Genomic DNA, 14,603 nt, shown 5'->3' with positions numbered 1-14,603 from the left:
ACACACGGGGAGCACAGGGAGAGCAACGAGATCAGCCGGGGTCCAGACAGACGTGGAGAGGAGGCGGACCACTGCTCTGCCAGGGCCTGATTCCCGGCTATGCGCAGGAGCAAGGGCTTCCAGCAGAGACCCTGCAGCAGCTAGCCCAGGCCAGGGTAAGAAGAAAAAACAACAGAGAGAGAAACACGTCAAACCCAGGCAGGGGACAGGCAACGAGGGGACAAGCCAAGGCCGGGGCAGGAACGAGAGCATTCCTGGGGGATGGGATGAAGAGGAGGAGATCGTCATCCTCAACTCCTGGATCAACCCCAGGTTCGCCAGCCTCTTCACAGACCCACAGGACGTTCCCCAGGAAGAGGGCAGCGCAGCCAGCAGTGTGGACAGGGAGGCAGCACAAGAAGCAGAACATCCAGCATGTGCCTCTCCTGGCTAGCTGCAAACAACGGACACTGCCCCATCAGCTGCTCCCCTGGAAGAAGGTCCAGGGGAAGAGAGGCACAGTACGCCTCTCACCACAACAACACGGGCACAGAGCAGGCCAGCAAGTCCTCCAGCATCCCCTGCTCTGGAAGATGGGGGACACAGAGCGCCTCCCCTGACACGTGGGGCTCAACAGTCGAAGCCATCAGCCTGTGCAAGCCCCAGTGAGCACAGCGCTGCCGTGATGGTGGAGAGCCAGGGACGTGCCCGACATGCCTCCAGTGCCTCTGATGAAGAGCTGGATGAAAGAGTTGACACCATCGTGGCTGCAGTCCTACTCCACTCTGTAGCCATCATCCAGGGAGCCCCAAGCAAGGCAGCAAGTGCTCCCTGGGTCACAGTGCCCAGGGTGCCTCCTCCCACACCAGAGCCTGCAGAATGTACATCCTCGGCCTCTGCCTTGGCCGGAGGCCCTGTGGGGGAGGCCAATGAAGCCCCTCTCGCTGCAGCAGCAGCGCCACAAGAAGAAGGTGGAGAAGGGGCTTCTCCTTTGGCTGCAGAGCCTCTCCAGGAGCCCAGCAGAGATTTCCGCCCAGCAGCAGCTGACAAAGCAGGAGCAGCAGCCGGTCCCTTGGTTCCTGGGCACCAGGGAAGCACAGCACGTGCCGTGGGCACCAGGCATCCAGTGAAGCCCCAGGCAGAAGCAGTGCTTTGGGTGTGCATGCCAGGAGCTGCCTGCTGCTCTGCATTTCCACATGGCCCAGGCACAAGGGCTGACATCCCTTTCCTCAGCTGCCCGTGCTCTTCCTCTCCCCATGCAGGTGGCCATCGAGCAGGGAGGCCAAGCGCAGTCCTCCTCCTGCACCAAAGATACGCCAGCAGATGAGCCAGCAACATCCCAGACACAAGCACCGTCCCAGGATCTGTTGGCCGGGCCTGTTCAGCACAGCAAGCAGCAGCAAGCACAAGGTTGGCAGCACCACGCGCAGCGGGGCTGGCTGGTCCTGTGCCACCCCTTCCCGGGGAAAGGCCTTGGAGGGGGGGTCAGGCTCGCCCAGCACCCGCTCGGGACCTAACCTACACCTCTGTGTCCCCCACATGCACCCTTGAACTCGCACAAGCCCCGGCGCGCCAGCCACGGCCCTCCCGCATCGGGAGGGCACTTCGCGCGCTGCGCAGTTCCGAGAACTGAAAAGTGGGCTTCTTTACCTGGAGGAGCTCAAAGCAAAAAACAAGAGCAGCCCCACTTTAATAAGGAAGGAGGCACCCAGCCCAGGTACTAAGACACGTACTAAGACACGCTGAAACGCAAGAAAGGAGGAGCAGTATTTAAGCATTTCTGGCACTGGAAATGCAGCGCGGGGCTTCCCCAACAAAGAAGATGGGCCCTTGTGCTTTGGCCACTGCTCATGGGAAGGTGCCAGATGGCGTCACTGCGGAGAGCCCTGGAGATGGCCTCAGTGTCTGGGAGCTTCCCAGCTCCCTCCTTTTTGGCCCCTGCAGAAGAGCTGGGCTAGGAAGAGCACAGCCAACACCCTCAGCTCAGGAAAAACCCTCCACGGGGTTCCCAACTAATAGGGAAAGCCTTGAGAACCGGCTCTGGCTACATGCTGGCTTGCCCACTCGGGCCACAGGCAACGCACAAGCGCCAGGCAGTACGCATCCCGTCCTTCTGCTGGAGCTGGGCTCTTCTGTTGTGCATATTGCCAGAGCAGCAAGGGGCCCCTGGCACACCTGCACTTTGCAGGCTACCGCTGGGGCGTTTCTTCTGCTTGAGGAGGCGGGCTGTGGGGTGGCAGCTGCAGGAAGGAGCAGGCTACGAGGGCAGGACGAGGCTGCAAAGCCCACCTTGTTCAGTGCGAACTGCCTGTGCACGTGGTGGGGTATTGCATCCCCAACGTGCCCAGCCCCTGGAAAGCAAATGCCCCAAATCCCCTTTCAGCCGTGCCCTGGGGACCGCAACAAGGCCGCCAATGCCCTGCTGCAGGCTGGCACGGCCTGCAGATGCCAGGCTGCCAAACCCAACGTGCGGCCGCCACGCAGGCGCCAGCTGCCAGAGGCTGCAGGAAGGTTCCAGAAGCAGCGGCAGCAGCCCGCGCAGGGGCAGCCGCGAGTGCAGGAGCCGCTCCTGGGCTCTGGGCTCAGCGGCAGACGCCTGCCCCTGCAGGGAACAAGGCCCACCCAGAGCCTGCCCAGCGGCATGGGCCTTGCCCAGACATCCTGGGGAGAAGCCCTGGCCGCAACAAGTGAGCGGGGGGCATGCAGAAGCCCCTCACAAATGCTGACGAAAAACAGGGCTCACAAAGTGAGAGGCAACCCTGCAAGACTTGGAGCAAAGAGGCACTGTCTCTCCAGAGAGCACGTTTCCTTCAGCACAAAGAAAAGGAAAGGCCTCTTGGCTCTAGATGCCGCCCAGCATCGCTGGCAGCCGTGCTGCGGACAGGCCAAGGCCTCAGCCATCTTGTGGCGCAGGGGGCAGGCAGAACTGCAAAATGGCCGCCAGGGCTGTCAGAGGGTGGGGCTGGAGCCGCCCTGTCAAGGAGCAGCTTTTCTCTCTCTCTCCCTGCACTCAGGGAGTTTCCTTCCTGTAGGGCCACAACTGAGCTGAGCAACCCAGGACTGAGAATAAAATTCTCTCGTTTCTGTCCCATACAAGCCTCGAGTACATCCCACAAAGTGTGTGCGGTGACCCATTTGGGTGTGGGAAGAAAATTCTAGAATTGCCATTTATTTCTTTCTCAAATCATGAAAAGAAATAAGAAAGAAGCAATGTACAGTCTACAGAAGAGCCTGCAGACTGTACATCCTCAGCCTCTGCCTTGGCTGGAGGCCCTGTGGGGGAGGCCAATGAAGCCCCTCTCGCTGCAGCAGCAGCGCCACAAGACGAAGGTGGAGAAGTGAGATGCAGAGCATCTCAGGGAGGCCATCAGGGAGATCTCCTCCCAGGAGCAGCTGACAAAGCAGGAGCAGCAGCCACTCCCTTGGTTCCTGGTGTGACCTGTTCCAGCAAAGACACCGTTGTGTTACCACCACTGTCTCAGCCACAACTCTGAAGCATAGGACCTGCTTCAGCAGCCAGAGAAGCTGCAGGCTAAACAGCAGCGTGGCACAGCTGTGGCTCTGCCGCTGAAAGCTTCTCCACAGCATGCTCTTAAAGCAAGGAGCAGGGAATCTTCCTGCCACACAGAGTCGGGAGCCCCAGGAGGGTTCGGTCGAACATCGTTGGCAGCCCTGGCAGCCTGCGACAAGCAGGCAGCACTTGCAGGAGGAGACAGGCAGGGCATTACCCTGGCAGGCTGAGCCCCGCTCTGCGTGGGCAGCTGCCAGGGCGTGCCGGGGGCCGCTGCAGGGCAGCTCACAGCAGCACTTCTAGGGGGTACACTGAGCGGAATGGCAGAAATGGCCCAAGTAACTTGGCCTTTCTCCTTGCCTTCTCTTGCAGATGGAGAAGAAGACGCAAGACATCAAGACACTGCCTCACCGTGGGGTGAGGCAGGCCGAGAGAATCCAGCTGCCAGCCCTGCCGCCTTTGCCAAGGCAGGCAGCGACTCAGGCAGCAGTACCCAAGCAAGTGCCTGAGGCACAGGCATCATCGCCTGAAAGGGCCACTTGCAAGCTGCCCCCTCTGCAAGCAGCAACCTCTGCTTCTTCACGGGGAGGAAGGGCAAAGTCATTGGGAACAGAGGCCCGCAGCCAGCAAGAGCTTTTGCCACCTCTTCCCTGTATCTCTGGCAACAGGGACAGGGCAGTGAGGGCAGAGAGGCGGGAACGTGGCCCACACAGCCCTGTGGCCCCTGACGAGGACGTGGGCAATGCAATACGGTCCTTGGTATCCACTGTCATAACAAAAGCTCTAGCCTGCAACGAGGGAGCCAGCAGCAAGGCAAGGCTTTCTCCCTCAGGCAGAGGTCCCGGGACCAAAGGCCCCAGAACACCACCTCTCACCACAGCAGCGGCCCAAAACTGGAAGAGTCGGCACTCGTCCAAAAGCAGCCTTGCATCCCCTGCTGAAGAAATGGAAGACCCAGTAAAGGCCTTTGTCTCCACTGCAATAAGAAATGGCCTTGCCTGGAACCAGGGAGCCATGAGGGAGGCAAGGCTTCCTCCCGTGGGCAGACCTCCCACGAGCAAAGGACACAGAACACCACCTCTGCCTGCAACTGGGCCCCAGAATTTAAAGAAGAGCTGGCACCCTGCCCCACACAGCCCTGCAGACTCTTGCACAGCACTGCGGGACACAGCACACTCCCGCGTGTCTGAAGTGCTGGAGAAGATGCAAAAAAGCTGGGAACACGGCCAACGATCAGCAGCACTTGGGGACCTGGCACAAACGGGGTGCAAATTGAGAGCAACAAGTTCAGCCGCAGTCCAGACAGACATGGAGAGGACGTGGACGACTTCTCTGCCAGGGCCTGATTCCGGGTATGCGCAGGAGCAAGGGCTTCCAGCAGAGACCCTGCAGCAGCTAGCCCAGGCCAGGGTAAGAAGAAAATACAACAGAGAGAGAAACACGTCAAACCCAGGCAGGGGACAGGCAACGAGGGGACAAGCCAAGGCCGGGGCAGGAAAGAGAGCAGTCCTGGGGGATGGGATGAAGAGGAGGAGATCGTCATCCTCAACTCCTGGATCAACCCCAGGTTCGCCAGCCTCTTCACAGACCCACAGGACGTTCCCCAGGAAGAGGGCAGCGCAGCCAGCAGTGTGGACAGGGAGGCAGCACAAGAAGCAGAACACCCAGCAAGCGCCTCTCCTGGCTCGCTGCAAACCACGGACACTGCCCCATCAGCTGCTCCCCAGGAAGAAATTCCTGGGGAAGAGAGGCACAGCACGCCTCTCACTTCAACAACAGCAGCCCAGAGCAGGCCAGCAAGTCCTCCAGCAGCCCCTGCTCTGGAAGATGAGGGACACAGAGCGCCTCCCCTGACACGTGGGGCTCCACAGACAAAACCATCAGCCTTTCCAAGCCCCAGTGAGCACAGCACTGCGGTGATGGTTGAGAGCCAGGGACGTGCCCGACATGCCTCCAGTGCCTGTGATGAAGAGCTGGATGAAAGAGTCAAGACCATCGTTTCCACAGTCCTACGCCGTGCTGTAGCCATGAGCCAGGGAGCCGTGAGCAAGGCACCAAGTGCTCCCTCGGCCACAGGACCCAGCGTGCCTCCTCCCACAGCAGAGCCTGAAGAATCTACATCCTCAGCATCTGCCTTGGCTGGAGCACTGGGGGACCTGGCACACACGGGGAGCACAGGGAGAGCAACGAGATCAGCCGGGGTCCAGACAGACGTGGAGAGGAGGCGGACCACTGCTCTGCCAGGGCCTGATTCCCGGCTATGCGCAGGAGCAAGGGCTTCCAGCAGAGACCCTGCAGCAGCTAGCCCAGGCCAGGGTAAGAAGAAAAAACAACAGAGAGAGAAACACGTCAAACCCAGGCAGGGGACAGGCAACGAGGGGACAAGCCAAGGCCGGGGCAGGAACGAGAGCATTCCTGGGGGATGGGATGAAGAGGAGGAGATCGTCATCCTCAACTCCTGGATCAACCCCAGGTTCGCCAGCCTCTTCACAGACCCACAGGACGTTCCCCAGGAAGAGGGCAGCGCAGCCAGCAGTGTGGACAGGGAGGCAGCACAAGAAGCAGAACATCCAGCATGTGCCTCTCCTGGCTAGCTGCAAACAACGGACACTGCCCCATCAGCTGCTCCCCTGGAAGAAGGTCCAGGGGAAGAGAGGCACAGTACGCCTCTCACCACAACAACACGGGCACAGAGCAGGCCAGCAAGTCCTCCAGCATCCCCTGCTCTGGAAGATGGGGGACACAGAGCGCCTCCCCTGACACGTGGGGCTCAACAGTCGAAGCCATCAGCCTGTGCAAGCCCCAGTGAGCACAGCGCTGCCGTGATGGTGGAGAGCCAGGGACGTGCCCGACATGCCTGCAGTGTCTCTGATGAAGAGCTGGATGAAAGAGTTGACACCATCGTGGCTGCAGTCCTACTCCACTCTGTAGCCATCATCCAGGGAGCCCCAAGCAAGGCAGCAAGTGCTCCCTGGGTCACAGTGCCCAGGGTGCCTCCTCCCACACCAGAGCCTGCAGAATGTACATCCTCGGCCTCTGCCTTGGCCGGAGGCCCTGTGGGGGAGGCCAATGAAGCCCCTCTCGCTGCAGCAGCAGCGCCACAAGAAGAAGGTGGAGAAGGGGCTTCTCCTTTGGCTGCAGAGCCTCTCCAGGAGCCCAGCAGAGATTTCCGCCCAGCAGCAGCTGACAAAGCAGGAGCAGCAGCCGGTCCCTTGGTTCCTGGGCACCAGGGAAGCACAGCACGTGCCGTGGGCACCAGGCATCCAGTGAAGCCCCAGGCAGAAGCAGTGCTTTGGGTGTGCATGCCGGGAGCTGCCTGCTGCTCTGCATTTCCACATGGCCCAGGCACAAGGGCTGACATCCCTTTCCTCAGCTGCCCGTGCTCTTCCTCTCCCCATGCAGGTGGCCATCGAGCAGGGAGGCCAAGCGCAGTCCTCCTCCTGCACCAAAGATACGCCAGCAGATGAGCCAGCAACATCCCAGACACAAGCACCGTCCCAGGATCTGTTGGCCGGGCCTGTTCAGCACAGCAAGCAGCAGCAAGCACAAGGTTGGCAGCACCACGCGCAGCGGGGCTGGCTGGTCCTGTGCCACCCCTTCCCGGGGAAAGGCCTTGGAGGGGGGGTCAGGCTCGCCCAGCACCCGCTCGGGACCTAACCTACACCTCTGTGTCCCCCACATGCACCCTTGAACTCGCACAAGCCCCGGCGCGCCAGCCACGGCCCTCCCGCATCAGGAGGGCACTTCGCGCGCTGCGCAGTTCCGAGAACTGAAAAGTGGGCTTCTTTACCTGGAGGAGCTCAAAGCAAAAAACAAGAGCAGCCCCACTTTAATAAGGAAGGAGGCACCCAGCCCAGGTACTAAGACACGTACTAAGACACGCTGAAAAGCAAGAAAGGAGGAGCAGTATTTAAGCATTTCTGGCACTGGAAATGCAGCGCGGGGCTTCCCCAACAAAGAAGATGGGCCCTTGTGCTTTGGCCACTGCTCATGGGAAGGTGCCAGATGGCGTCACTGCGGAGAGCCCTGGAGATGGCCTCAGTGTCTGGGAGCTTCCCAGCTCCCTCCTTTTTGGCCCCTGCAGAAGAGCTGGGCTAGGAAGAGCACAGCCAACACCCTCAGCTCAGGAAAAACCCTCCACGGGGTTCCCAACTAATAGGGAAAGCCTTGAGAACCGGCTCCGGCTACATGCTGGCTTGCCCACTCGGGCCACAGGCAACGCACAAGCGCCAGGCAGTACGCATCCCATCCTTCTGCTGGAGCTGGGCTCTTCTGTTGTGCATATTGCCAGAGCAGCAAGGGGCCCCTGGCACACCTGCACTTTGCAGGCTACCGCTGGGGCGTTTCTTCTGCTTGAGGAGGCGGGCTGTGGGGTGGCAGCTGCAGGAAGGAGCAGGCTACGAGGGCAGGACGAGGCTGCAAAGCCCACCTTGTTCAGTGCGAACTGCCTGTGCACGTGGTGGGGTATTGCATCCCCAACGTGCCCAGCCCCTGGAAAGCAAATGCCCCAAATCCCCTTTCAGCCGTGCCCTGGGGACGGCAACAAGGCCGCCAATGCCATGCTGCAGGCTGGCACGGCCTGCAGATGCCAGGCTGCCAAACCCAACGTGCGGCCGCCACGCAGGCGCCAGCTGCCAGAGGCTGCAGGAAGGTTCCAGAAGCAGCGGCAGCAGCCCGCGCAGGGGCAGCCGCGAGTGCAGGAGCCGCTCCTGGGCTCTGGGCTCAGCGGCAGACGCCTGCCCCTGCAGGGAACAAGGCCCACCCAGAGCCTGCCCAGCGGCATGGGCCTTGCCCAGACATCCTGGGGAGAAGCCCTGGCCGCAACAAGTGAGCGGGGGGCATGCAGAAGCCCCTCACAAATGCTGACGAAAAACAGGGCTCACAAAGTGAGAGGCAACCCTGCAAGACTTGGAGCAAAGAGGCACTGTCTCTCCAGAGAGCACGTTTCCTTCAGCACAAAGAAAAGGAAAGGCCTCTTGGCTCTAGATGCCACCCAGCATCGCTGGCAGCCGTGCTGCGGACAGGCCAAGGCCTCAGCCATCTTGTGGCGCAGGGGGCAGGCAGAACTGCAAAATGGCCGCCAGGGCTGTCAGAGGGTGGGGCTGGAGCCGCCCTGTCAAGGAGCAGCTTTTCTCTCTCTCTCCCTGCACTCAGGGAGTTTCCTTCCTGTAGGGCCACAACTGAGCTGAGCAACCCAGGACTGAGAATAAAATTCTCTCGTTTCTGTCCCATACAAGCCTCGAGTACATCCCACAAAGTGTGTGCGGTGACCCATTTGGGTGTGGGAAGAAAATTCTAGAATTGCCATTTATTTCTTTCTCAAATCATGAAAAGAAATAAGAAAGAAGCAATGTACAGTCTACAGAAGAGCCTGCAGACTGTACATCCTCAGCCTCTGCCTTGGCTGGAGGCCCTGTGGGGGAGGCCAATGAAGCCCCTCTCGCTGCAGCAGCAGCGCCACAAGACGAAGGTGGAGAAGTGAGATGCAGAGCATCTCAGGGAGGCCATCAGGGAGATCTCCTCCCAGGAGCAGCTGACAAAGCAGGAGCAGCAGCCACTCCCTTGGTTCCTGGTGTGACCTGTTCCAGCAAAGACACCGTTGTGTTACCACCACTGTCTCAGCCACAACTCTGAAGCATAGGACCTGCTTCAGCAGCCAGAGAAGCTGCAGGCTAAACAGCAGCGTGGCACAGCTGTGGCTCTGCCGCTGAAAGCTTCTCTACAGCATGCTCTTAAAGCAAGGAGCAGGGAATCTTCCTGCCACACAGAGTCGGGAGCCCCAGGAGGGTTCGGTTGAACATCGTTGGCAGCCCTGGCAGCCTGCGACAAGCAGGCAGCACTTGCAGGAGGAGACAGGCAGGGCATTACCCTGGCAGGCTGAGCCCCGCTCTGCGTGGGCAGCTGCCAGGGCGTGCCGGGGGCCGCTGCAGGGCAGCTCACAGCAGCACTTCTAGGGGGTACACTGAGCGGAATGGCAGAAATGGCCCAAGTAACTTGGCCTTTCTCCTTGCCTTCTCTTGCAGATGGAGAAGAAGACGCAAGACATCAAGACACTGCCTCACCGTGGGGTGAGGCAGGCCGAGAGAATCCAGCTGCCAGCCCTGCCGCCTTTGCCAAGGCAGGCAGCGACTCAGGCAGCAGTACCCAAGCAAGTGCCTGAGGCACAGGCATCATCGCCTGAAAGGGCCACTTGCAAGCTGCCCCCTCTGCAAGCAGCAACCTCTGCTTCTTCACGGGGAGGAAGGGCAAAGTCATTGGGAACAGAGGCCCGCAGCCAGCAAGAGCTTTTGCCACCTCTTCCCTGTATCTCTGGCAACAGGGACAGGGCAGTGAGGGCAGAGAGGCGGGAACGTGGCCCACACAGCCCTGTGGCCCCTGACGAGGACGTGGGCAATGCAATACGGTCCTTGGTATCCACTGTCATAACAAAAGCTCTAGCCTGCAACGAGGGAGCCAGCAGCAAGGCAAGGCTTTCTCCCTCAGGCAGAGGTCCCGGGACCAAAGGCCCCAGAACACCACCTCTCACCACAGCAGCGGCCCAAAACTGGAAGAGTCGGCACTCGTCCAAAAGCAGCCTTGCATCCCCTGCTGAAGAAATGGAAGACCCAGTAAAGGCCTTTGTCTCCACTGCAATAAGAAATGGCCTTGCCTGGAACCAGGGAGCCATGAGGGAGGCAAGGCTTCCTCCCGTGGGCAGACCTCCCACGAGCAAAGGACACAGAATACCACCTCTGCCTGCAACTGGGCCCCAGAATTTAAAGAAGAGCTGGCACCCTGCCCCACACAGCCCTGCAGACTCTTGCACAGCACTGCGGGACACAGCACACTCCCGCGTGTCTGAAGTGCTGGAGAAGATGCAAAAAAGCTGGGAACACGGCCAACGATCAGCAGCACTTGGGGACCTGGCACAAACGGGGTGCAAATTGAGAGCAACAAGTTCAGCCGCAGTCCAGACAGACATGGAGAGGACGTGGACGACTTCTCTGCCAGGGCCTGATTCCGGGTATGCGCAGGAGCAAGGGCTTCCAGCAGAGACCCTGCAGCAGCTAGCCCAGGCCAGGGTAAGAAGAAAATACAACAGAGAGAGAAACACGTCAAACCCAGGCAGGGGACAGGCAACGAGGGGACAAGCCAAGGCCGGGGCAGGAAAGAGAGCAGTCCTGGGGGATGGGATGAAGAGGAGGAGATCGTCATCCTCAACTCCTGGATCAACCCCAGGTTCGCCAGCCTCTTCACAGACCCACAGGACGTTCCCCAGGAAGAGGGCAGCGCAGCCAGCAGTGTGGACAGGGAGGCAGCACAAGAAGCAGAACACCCAGCAAGCGCCTCTCCTGGCTCGCTGCAAACCACGGACACTGCCCCATCAGCTGCTCCCCAGGAAGAAATTCCTGGGGAAGAGAGGCACAGCACGCCTCTCACTTCAACAACAGCAGCCCAGAGCAGGCCAGCAAGTCCTCCAGCAGCCCCTGCTCTGGAAGATGAGGGACACAGAGCGCCTCCCCTGACACGTGGGGCTCCACAGTCAAAACCATCAGCCTTTCCAAGCCCCAGTGAGCACAGCACTGCGGTGATGGTTGAGAGCCAGGGACGTGCCCGACATGCCTCCAGTGCCTGTGATGAAGAGCTGGATGAAAGAGTCAAGACCATCGTTTCCACAGTCCTACGCCGTGCTGTAGCCATGAGCCAGGGAGCCGTGAGCAAGGCACCAAGTGCTCCCTCGGCCACAGGACCCAGCGTGCCTCCTCCCACAGCAGAGCCTGAAGAATCTACATCCTCAGCATCTGCCTTGGCTGGAGCACTGGGGGACCTGGCACACACGGGGAGCACAGGGAGAGCAACGAGATCAGCCGGGGTCCAGACAGACGTGGAGAGGAGGCGGACCACTGCTCTGCCAGGGCCTGATTCCCGGCTATGCGCAGGAGCAAGGGCTTCCAGCAGAGACCCTGCAGCAGCTAGCCCAGGCCAGGGTAAGAAGAAAAAACAACAGAGAGAGAAACACGTCAAACCCAGGCAGGGGACAGGCAACGAGGGGACAAGCCAAGGCCGGGGCAGGAACGAGAGCATTCCTGGGGGATGGGATGAAGAGGAGGAGATCGTCATCCTCAACTCCTGGATCAACCCCAGGTTCGCCAGCCTCTTCACAGACCCACAGGACGTTCCCCAGGAAGAGGGCAGCGCAGCCAGCAGTGTGGACAGGGAGGCAGCACAAGAAGCAGAACATCCAGCATGTGCCTCTCCTGGCTCGCTGCAAACAACGGACACTGCCCCATCAGCTGCTCCCCTGGAAGAAGGTCCAGGGGAAGAGAGGCACAGTACGCCTCTCACCACAACAACACGGGCACAGAGCAGGCCAGCAAGTCCTCCAGCATCCCCTGCTCTGGAAGATGGGGGACACAGAGCGCCTCCCCTGACACGTGGGGCTCAACAGTCGAAGCCATCAGCCTGTGCAAGCCCCAGTGAGCACAGCGCTGCCGTGATGGTGGAGAGCCAGGGACGTGCCCGACATGCCTGCAGTGTCTCTGATGAAGAGCTGGATGAAAGAGTTGACACCATCGTGGCTGCAGTCCTACTCCACTCTGTAGCCATCATCCAGGGAGCCCCAAGCAAGGCAGCAAGTGCTCCCTGGGTCACAGTGCCCAGGGTGCCTCCTCCCACACCAGAGCCTGCAGAATGTACATCCTCGGCCTCTGCCTTGGCCGGAGGCCCTGTGGGGGAGGCCAATGAAGCCCCTCTCACTGCAGCAGCAGCGCCACAAGAAGAAGGTGGAGAAGGGGCTTCTCCTTTGGCTGCAGAGCCTCTCCAGGAGCCCAGCAGAGATTTCCGCCCAGCAGCAGCTGACAAAGCAGGAGCAGCAGCCGGTCCCTTGGTTCCTGGGCACCAGGGAAGCACAGCACGTGCCGTGGGCACCAGGCATCCAGTGAAGCCCCAGGCAGAAGCAGTGCTTTGGGTGTGCATGCCGGGAGCTGCCTGCTGCTCTGCATTTCCACATGGCCCAGGCGCAAGGGCTGACATCCCTTTCCTCAGCTGCCCGTGCTCTTCCTCTCCCCATGCAGGTGGCCATCGAGCAGGGAGGCCAAGCGCAGTCCTCCTCCTGCACCAAAGATACGCCAGCAGATGAGCCAGCAACATCCCAGACACAAGCACCGTCCCAGGATCTGTTGGCCGGGCCTGTTCAGCACAGCAAGCAGCAGCAAGCACAAGGTTGGCAGCACCACGCGCAGCGGGGCTGGCTGGTCCTGTGCCACCCCCTCCCGGGGAAAGGCCTTGGAGGGGGGGTCAGGCTCGCCCAGCACCCGCTCGGGACCTAACCTACACCTCTGTGTCCCCCACATGCACCCTTGAACTCGCACAAGCCCCGGCGCGCCAGCCACGGCCCTCCCGCATCAGGAGGGCACTTCGCGCGCTGCGCAGTTCCGAGAACTGAAAAGTGGGCTTCTTTACCTGGAGGAGCTCAAAGCAAAAAACAAGAGCAGCCCCACTTTAATAAGGAAGGAGGCACCCAGCCCAGGTACTAAGACACGTACTAAGACACGCTGAAAAGCAAGAAAGGAGGAGCAGTATTTAAGCATTTCTGGCACTGGAAATGCAGCGTGGGGCTTCCCCAACAAAGAAGATGGGCCCTTGTGCTTTGGCCACTGCTCATGGGAAGGTGCCAGATGGCGTCACTGCGGAGAGCCCTGGAGATGGCCTCAGTGTCTGGGAGCTTCCCAGCTCCCTCCTTTTTGGCCCCTGCAGAAGAGCTGGGCTAGGAAGAGCACAGCCAACACCCTCAGCTCAGGAAAAACCCTCCACGGGGTTCCCAACTAATAGGGAAAGCCTTGAGAACCGGCTCCGGCTACATGCTGGCTTGCCCACTCGGGCCACAGGCAACGCACAAGCGCCAGGCAGTACGCATCCCGTCCTTCTGCTGGAGCTGGGCTCTTCTGTTGTGCATATTGCCAGAGCAGCAAGGGGCCCCTGGCACACCTGCACTTTGCAGGCTACCGCTGGGGCGTTTCTTCTGCTTGAGGAGGCGGGCTGTGGGGTGGCAGCTGCAGGAAGGAGCAGGCTACGAGGGCAGGACGAGGCTGCAAAGCCCACCTTGTTCAGTGCGAACTGCCTGTGCACGTGGTGGGGTATTGCATCCCCAACGTGCCCAGCCCCTGGAAAGCAAATGCCCCAAATCCCCTTTCAGCCGTGCCCTGGGGACGGCAACAAGGCCGCCAATGCCATGCTGCAGGCTGGCACGGCCTGCAGATGCCAGGCTGCCAAACCCAACGTGCGGCCGCCACGCAGGCGCCAGCTGCCAGAGGCTGCAGGAAGGTTCCAGAAGCAGCGGCAGCAGCCCGCGCAGGGGCAGCCGCGAGTGCAGGAGCCGCTCCTGGGCTCTGGGCTCAGCGGCAGACGCCTGCCCCTGCAGGGAACAAGGCCCACCCAGAGCCTGCCCAGCGGCATGGGCCTTGCCCAGACATCCTGGGGAGAAGCCCTGGCCGCAACAAGTGAGCGGGGGGCATGCAGAAGCCCCTCACAAATGCTGACGAAAAACAGGGCCCTCTAAGTCAGAGGCCATGTCACTTACCATGACAGCCCCGGAATGCGGAGAAAAGCGGCACTGCTCGCTCCAGACAGCACAAAGTTTCCTTCAGCACAAAGAAGAAGAAAGGCCTCTTGGCTCTAGATGCCGCCCGACACCACTGACAGCCGTGCTGGGGACAGCCCAAGGCCTCAGCCAGCCTGTGGCGCGGGGGGCAGGCAGAACTGCCAAATGGCCGCCAGGGCTGTCAGAGGGTGGGGCTGGAGCCGCCCTGTCAGGGAGCAGCTTTTCTCTCTCTCTCCCTGCACTCAGGGAGCACTTTCCTGTAGATCCCCTTTCCTGTAGGGCCACAGCTGAGCCGAGCATGCCAGCACTGAGAAGGAAACTCTCTCCTTTCAGTCCCATACAAACCTCGAGAGTGCCCCAGGGGGTGTGCAAGGTGATCCATTTGGGTGTGGGAAGGAAATGCTAGAACTGCCATTTGTTTATTCATGAAATCTCGAAAGGGAATAAGGAAGAAGGAATGCTTCACGAGTGTTTAATATAGAGCTTGTGCCTGGCACCCTCCCTCAGTGTCTCCATGTGCCAGATGGCCACGTT

The 14,603-nt window shown here is 60.5% G+C and overlaps 1 long non-coding RNA gene across 1 annotated transcript in view; it reads right to left on the bottom strand.

Annotated features, from left to right (window-relative positions):
* Positions 1-14,558, bottom strand: part of LOC137846646 (uncharacterized) — a 130,393-nt gene extending 115,835 nt beyond the window's left edge. The window contains exon 1 of the long non-coding RNA XR_011090599.1: positions 14,049-14,558. This is a non-coding gene — a long non-coding RNA (uncharacterized lncRNA). The remainder of the gene's footprint in view (positions 1-14,048) is intronic.
* Between the last annotated feature and the right edge of the window lie 45 nt (positions 14,559-14,603).

This window comes from Anas acuta, chromosome 1 (genome assembly GCF_963932015.1).
Source record: "Anas acuta chromosome 1, bAnaAcu1.1, whole genome shotgun sequence".
NCBI classification, from domain to species: Eukaryota; Metazoa; Chordata; class Aves; order Anseriformes; family Anatidae; genus Anas; species Anas acuta.
Note: the sequence above shows the minus strand (reverse complement) of the source record. Positions and strands in the feature narration are given on the sequence as shown.